The following is a 7,937-nucleotide window of genomic DNA, read 5'->3' as shown; positions in this document are numbered from 1 at the left end:
GTTGCCACCAAATTCTGAATCTCTCTTTTGAGAACTAAATCTTAAAGTCTCAAAGAAGTTAATTTAATCACCTTGTGAAGAAAAGAAGCCTCTTTTGAAGTATCAGCTGCTCTCTACATTTATTACTTACCAACAAAACCTTATCCCTTTAGCTATTGTTGTGCAAATAGTATCAAACTTAGGTAAAAACTCTTATGATGGTTTGGTTCTGTTTGCAATCTACGTGCATGGTGTCTTTCTCATCCTGAAGTCGAATGGAACCTTTACATGTGGATTAATATATGGAGTTATTATGACATGATACATCGCTATAATGCTTGGCAAATGACACATGCATAGCATTGATACAAAAGAAAAAAGGCGAGCCTTTTGGTTCCATTCTTTGCCGAGTCCCAACAGTACTTGGTGAGTGATGAACTCGTTATAAGTACGGTGAAAACATGTAGCGTAATAATCTCCATGAACAGATTGAAGTGGGATGTGATATATTAAAGGTTGAGATTACTAAACATCAACTTCAAAACCATCTCTCAGCTTTGCACCCACCTAAACAGTCAAATTAGAGGGCAGAGTCTTTTCGTAGGTTCTCTGGTGTCCATGGATTTGTACCCTTTGTGCTAGTTGTAGTTCTTTGACACGTTGACATCTCATAAATGATGTCTTGTGTTTGGGCATCGTGAGGCGAGTGATTATAGATTGGTTAGAGATAGTTGTTATAACAATGTTAATTGGTTATAGGACATAGGTAAGGTTGTGGTTCATTTGTGGTTGGTCCATTGGTTAGTTAAGGTTGTGGTTCGTTTGTGGTTGGTCCATTAGTTGGTTGTATTAGTCAGTCCTCGTCGTAAAGGTTATAGATGTGGTATAAGACGAGCATGCCTTGAGGGTGTGGGGATGTGTTCATCTCTAGCTTGAGGGTGGTTTACTTTCGTGTATGGTTTGGAGCCTATGATTGGGTGTTGAGTGTTAGCCAAATCTTGTGGAAGTTTGAGTGTACTAATTGCATGGGCTATGATGATTGTAGGTGATTAGTACTTAGTCCTTAGTAGTGGTTCATGACTATTAATAGAGGATTATGAGCTTTTTTTTAATTTTAATTTTGCTTGGAAATCAATCAATAGTTGGTCTTTTGAATGGTAGTGGCTAGTGTTGGTTGTAAATTCATGTGTAACTAAAGTGATTAGTGGATTAATGATTCCTTGTGCAAACTTCCATATAACAAAACTCATGATATTTTTTTGAAGAATGAAAGGTGAAAATTTCACTGTCTAATTGTGTGTATCGAATGGTTGCGGTTTAAAAACTATGCTTTAATTACATAAGAGGCTTGATTGCGTGCATGATTTAGGTAATTGGAGTTAAACATGGAAAAAATTCATGGAGTTCTTACATGTCCAATTCATATTGGAAATGATAATAGGGTCTTGTAACCAAGAGAAATGCAAGTGTACAATTCATTTACGTTGGTTTGTATCCATTGGTGTTCTTGCAATTGTTTCCTATGGGTAAAAGCTTGCAATTAGACGTCTTGGAAAATTTACTTTTTTTGAAAGTTATTTGCATAGGCATGCATGGAGAAGTACAATATGTGATCCAAGATTTAATTTTAGATTCTCTTTTTTTATTATCCAAAAATAACTATCTTGAGACTTTAAGTAAATTTGTTTAATAAACTAATTGATTTACACGTATATTTTGATGTGGGTGCACTAGCTCGTCCGTCGTTCGTTGTCACATCGGAATGCTCCTTGTCAATGGGGTGAAAAGGTAGCTCTCTTCGTTTAGATGGATGCAAATAGAGATGGTCTTTTACGATGGTTCTCTCTCACAAAAGGTAGGAAAAGAAAAAGCTCATGGAAGAGGGCAACCTACAAGCAAACCTATTCAAGCAAGCGTACATGAATCAAATAAGATACAAGCAAGCAAGAAGAGGGAAGAGGAGAGCTCGCATGTGAACTATTGTTGTAAGGAAATGATTGTTTATTGCTTATTATAAAAAATATCACATATATAAGTGACTAGTTTTCACACGAGGTTGGCCAAACTTAAAAACTAGTCTGGTCTCTATTGTTAGTCTAAAGGAAGTATGTACATAAAGTCCTTAGACTTTCCTTATTCAACATTAAGTACAAGGTAAGGCCGCTTTATATGTTCCAACATTGTTTTACAAAAGATAAGTACGTGTTCAAGCGGATAAGATGGCAAAGCGTCCTATGGTAGGTCGGGTGGATAAAACCATGTTAATCTACTGAGTGGTTAACATATTCCCCCAATGATCGCGTTCTGACGTCACCCAAGTCAGTGTGGTGAAGCTGTTGCCGAGATAGAAAGTTATGGATGGTCCAGGATGTGGTATAGTTTGGGGGCTGATTTGCTGTTTGCAGAGATGGATGCAGGACATATTTGTGCGAAACTTTAGATAGCCCTAGTGGTAGGCAACTTATTGAGGTGACATGAACGGTATAGGCGATATATTTACAAGGCCTCTTGTGGAAATGGTTGGGATCCTTCAAAATTAAGTAGTAGTAGAAGCGCTTTGTATCTTGTGACCGCACCTGTGATTGGTGGAATGAGCACCAAGACCACCATGGAATGATTTGCATACGCAGATAGCGGTTCAGATCTTATTGGGGTGATATGATATATACCTCGAGCTCATATCGTGGTACTTAGACATTGGGCTTCATCGTGGCGAATATCGTAGCCACCAAGGTGAGGTTGCGTTGGTGTTGAGTTGGAGTTGAAAATTAGAGATTGCATGCATTGAAGCTCTTTGGAGATACCTGCAAGGTCAAGGGTTCTCTAGGCGATGGTCATACCATGGGTCAGGCTTACGACCGCCATGGTTTCCCTCATCAAGTGATGTACCTAGAGAGTAGGTGTTGACGGTTAGTTGTAGGTACATGTGTTTGTGTTGTCATGCGAGATATGAAAAAAATGTGATTCCCATAGTAGTGAAATATGCAGGTGAGACGTGCATGGGAAATGGGCGGAAGGTGTGTCCCTATGTTTGTGCTTCTCTAACTTGAAGATTTCTCAGCCTCATTGATTTCTTCGACTCTCTTTGTTGGTTTCTTTGACATTTTCTCGACATCCCTTTTCTTAGGGAGTGAAGATCATTACATTATTGATGCATGGTTGCTAGATTTGCCTATAGCTGTAATGGAGATAGGCGACCTCTATGGCTCAAGGGATTTAGCATTAGCAATCTGTAGAAATAGAGGCAATGTGGATCAATGGGTGTCTGGGATAAAGAAAAGGCCACAGAAGGTTCCTCTTGATTTGAGGAATGTCTAGGTGATGGGTTGTACCATGGTCTAGGCTTATGCCCACCATGGTCCCCCATCTAGAAACGTACTTGGACTATTGAAACGATGAGTCTCAATGTAGTTGTTTAAGATATCGGTGTCTATTGATGTGTCTACTAGATGTAGAGCCCGTGTATTTATTGTAGGTATCGTGCATGGGCATTGGGCAAAAGGTGGGCCCGTGTAGAAACTCTTGTTGGTGGAAACTCCAACACGCTTTGACACTTATTTGTTTTTGACACTTATTTGTATGCTTTCTTCGACTCTTTATAATGTTTTGAGATAGGAAATTGAGTGTTGATGTGTTAGTGAGGGTGACCGATATAAGGAGGCTGTTAAAGAGGTTGGGTTGTCCATGAGAATGAAAGAATTTAGGACACCCAGTATGGCATGTACACTAGCAAATCGCGAGGGTTGAGTGGCTATGGAACAATGCCGACCGCGGGACCTCGCTGCTTTGGGGGCATCTACCTCATTTGATTAGCATGGCTGCAGGCATGTTTTACATCTTGTGGAGGGAGAGATGGAACTCGATTGAGTCTTGGGATTTATCGGCTTTGGTTACGTTGTTGGCTATCCTCCCTATTTAGGTTTTCTAACTGGTTCTCTTCTCGGGGGAGGTTCTTATGTGCCCTCTCTTGCCTCTTTCTCTCTTTATCTTTCTCTTTATCTCTCTTCTTCTCTTCTTCTCTTTTTTTCTCTTGCTGCCTTTCTCTCTTTCTCTTCTCTCTTCCTTTCTCTTTCTTTTCCTTTCTTCTTGTCTTCTTTTCTCTTGCTCTCTTTTTTCTTTCTTTTCATTTCTTCTTCTCTTCTTTTCTCTTTCTCTTGCTTTCTCTCTTTCTATATATTTTTTGAAATAAATAATAAATAATAAAAAAAATAAGTTTTTAAGAAAAGTATTATGATTTTTTAAATAAAATTTTTGATGATGTAGCACACATGAGCATATGTGATGACATGGCACACGTGCACGTGATGACATATTTTTATTTAAGATGATGATGTGGCAACATGAACCTATGTGATAATGTGGCAACATGAGCCTGTGTGGGTGATGATGTGGCACATGTTCTTAATTTTTTAAATAATGTGGCAACGTGAACATATGCGATGGCATCACTTTTTCTTGGGTGATGACATGGCACCCATGAGCCTACGTGATGATGTCACTTTTCTTGGGTGATGATGTGGTAATGTGAGACTACGTGATGTGGCACTTTTTTGAGGTTTTTGTGTGATGATGTGTCAACGTGATGACATGGCAATGTGATCATGTGGCACATTTTTGAAGTTTCTTTTGGGGGTGATGTGGTAAGCCTACATGATGATGTGCAACTTTATTTTATTTTATTTTTTCAAAAATGAGGATAAACCCAAATGTCGGGCTTCCCTTCATAGAAGCATTACACTTCTAGTAGCTGCTTGGTTGGGACTCAATAGAATGTCGACTGTGCTGGGTTTGAATTGGTGTTTGAGGCCAGTGCTTGATGTTGTGGAGAAAACTACCATTAACGTCTTGATACAGAGACATATTGCCATTCAAGCTTCATCTATGAATTGGGATTGCATGAGAGAATACACGAGATACATTCACGTTGGTGGTGGTTATTGAGCGTGTATGTGAAAAGGTAGAAATGAAAAGACACCTCTAAGCATGTTCACACATGCTACGATAGAAGTGTGTGTATGAAAAGGTGCCTAGACTAAGGTCTATTTGGCACAGAAAAGCCAACGTATACAATTACACATGTTAACATACAACAACAATAATAGAACATTAAAAGACAACAATACAAACAAGTAAATAAAGAATAGGTAATCGGCAAGCCATCAGTGTGAGACGACTGAGTATATTACTGCTGCTCTGAATGAATAAATAATTGAATACATAATAGTGTGCTTTACACCTTAAGATGTTAACAAGTGTGGTACAGAATGACACCTACATTCAATATGTCGATTGAATTCTCATGGCTTATTCGGCAGATAAGTAGTAACTAAGCATAAATATATGGGATAACACTTGGCACACCCCGGTGGGGGGGCAGTGTGCCCCGCGGATGAAAGTCGTTTACCCACTTGATGTTGAGGGATAGGTAAAAGTGAAACTGGATTCTGTCACTTCTTTAAAGATATCTTTCTGAAAACCGAATCCGCTTTTCTCTAAAAGATTTCTAAAATCTATATCTATAATATGGGCTGATGGATGTGAATGAAATTGAGATTATAAATAATGTAAAGAAATGTGTTGGATTATCCAGATTCTCAGCTTCCTCTGCGTCTTCTGTGTGCTCTTCTGGTTCTGGCTGGTTTTACTATGAGCATATAGTCAGGTAACTGCACCTCAGCATTGTGCATGACCCATACCTTTGAAAGATTGACCTTGAGCCTTGTGTGTAGATTCCTTGAATCTTCTAGATCGTTCTACACTTTGTCTCTGATGGTGGTCATCCGGTGGTTGCTTACTTAATAAGTTATGTGCTAAGATGATCATTTCAACGATGAATCAAAAGTGCAATCTGTTGTTGTGGGCGTCTTAATGAAATTGAGATTATAAATAATGTAAAGAAAGAATGTGTTGGATTATCTAGATTCTCAGCTTCCTCTGCGTCTTCTGTGTGCTCTTCTGGTTCTGGCTGGTTTTACTATGAGCATATAGTCAGGTAACTGCACCTCAGCATTGTGCATGACCCATACCTTTGAAAGATTGACCTTGAGCCTTGTGTGTAGATTCCTTGAATCTTCTAGATCGTTCTGCACTTTGTCTCTGATGGTGGTCATCCGGTGGTTGCTTACTTAATAAGTTATGTGCTAAGATGATCATTTCAACGATGAATCAAAAGTGCAATCTGTTGTGGGCGTCTTAATGATTGCTGAGCTTGTATCCTTTGGCTGATCCTTTGGAGCCAAAATAGGACTCCATGTCCTCCTCTGGTTGCAGTTGGTGTGACTGCGCCTTCTAAGGGAAGATTGAATACTTGAGAAACATATTCGGGAGTGAAGGAAAAGTTGCCATATGCAGTTTTGATGACTGCATTCTTCTGCACCTCCAGCAATTGTTTAAGAACTTTAGGGCCAGGTTGTATTTGATTGTATGGCATGGACGAAAACTGTAATAGGCCCAATTTTTCTAGTTATTCCATGTTGCTGTTAAGACTGATGTCCATGGTTGCTGTTAGCCTTTCAAATTCCGCCATGGTGGTGGCTGTGCTGCTGAGTGTGGAGGACAGAGTAGGCTGTGAAGGCAAAGAAAACTGTAAAGGCAACTAGTGGAAAGAGAGCAGAGAGAAAAGCAAACATGATGATAGTAGCCAAGAAAGCGAAAAATCTAGTAAATAAAAGATCGTAGGCGAAAGATGAAAAGTAGACAATAAAAACGTTAAAACATGGTAATGATAATCTAACGGAAAAAAGATTTACTTATGATTTAACGACAATGACTATAATGAAGATGCACTCTATTCGAAAGAACACGGCGATGATGTGAGTTAATAATGATTAAAGAAAGGTCGCCCCATTTTATGGTAATAATGGCCCGATTTGGTAATGCATTTGGTAATGCACGAACCAATGCATGAGTGCAACGTGGACTATGGCACGTGGTAGATGCATGTATGGTAGAAACAGTGTACATTGGGAGAGACGTTGGTTCAGGCAACCGTCCGAAATACGTCCTAAACTGGAAACCATTTATGGGCTTTGAAAGTTTCACACCATCCAGTATCACTAATGCAAAAATGCCGGTACCGAGTCTAGAAATATATACGGTATAGGCCCGTCCATTGCAATTTTAATTTACTCGGATGTGGACCCATCTTGGAATTAAACAATAAAAATGGATCATTAACATCAAAAAATTAGAATTTTGTATTGCGATCGATTCAGAGCTTTCTCTCGGACATTGAATGACATCAGATGTCCAGACACTTTGCAAGCACATTTCTTCCAGGGCCAATAACAATTCCAATCTATGTGCTTCGAATTCATTGGAAGATAATCTGGCAGACACTACCACTCTTAAGCTGGGCACCACAAATTCCATATTGGAATTTGTGAACTACCGCCTCCAGTCTGTAGACCATAGAAAATGATTTTTTCTTATTTGCTGACTTGTAAGCTGTCCGGAATGCCCAAACTGCGGAATACAGCTTTTGATCCCAATTTGTCCGGTTTTCATTAACTACTTTCTTCAAGATTCTTAATAAGATTTTGTTAGAAGATTCAACTTGACTATTGGCTTGCGGATAATATATTGGGGACTTTTTATGAATAATCATGTGGTATTGAGTTAATCTTTTAATTACTCCATTCAAAAAATGTCCACCTTGATCACTAATTCAATTGGACATCCGAATCTTGTCATAATCATTTCATAAAGAAATTTTACAATAGAATTGGCTTTATTATCTTTTAATGCTTTGGTTTCTACCCATTTGGTACAATAATTTGTGGCTACCAAAATATATTTGTTGCTGGCTTTATTATCTTTTAATGCTTTGGCTTCCACCCATTTGGTACAATAATTTGTGGCTACCAAAATATATTTGTTGCTGGTTCTCTGAAGCTAGAGGTTTACATGGTTCGACAAAATCCAAACCCCATTTTTGAAAAGGTTTCATTGGAAGCACA

Source organism: Cibotium barometz, chromosome 20, assembly GCF_041138505.1.
Source record: "Cibotium barometz isolate CiBa-2024 chromosome 20, ASM4113850v1, whole genome shotgun sequence".
NCBI lineage: Eukaryota > Viridiplantae > Streptophyta > Polypodiopsida > Cyatheales > Cibotiaceae > Cibotium > Cibotium barometz.
This window is presented reverse-complemented; position numbering follows the sequence as displayed.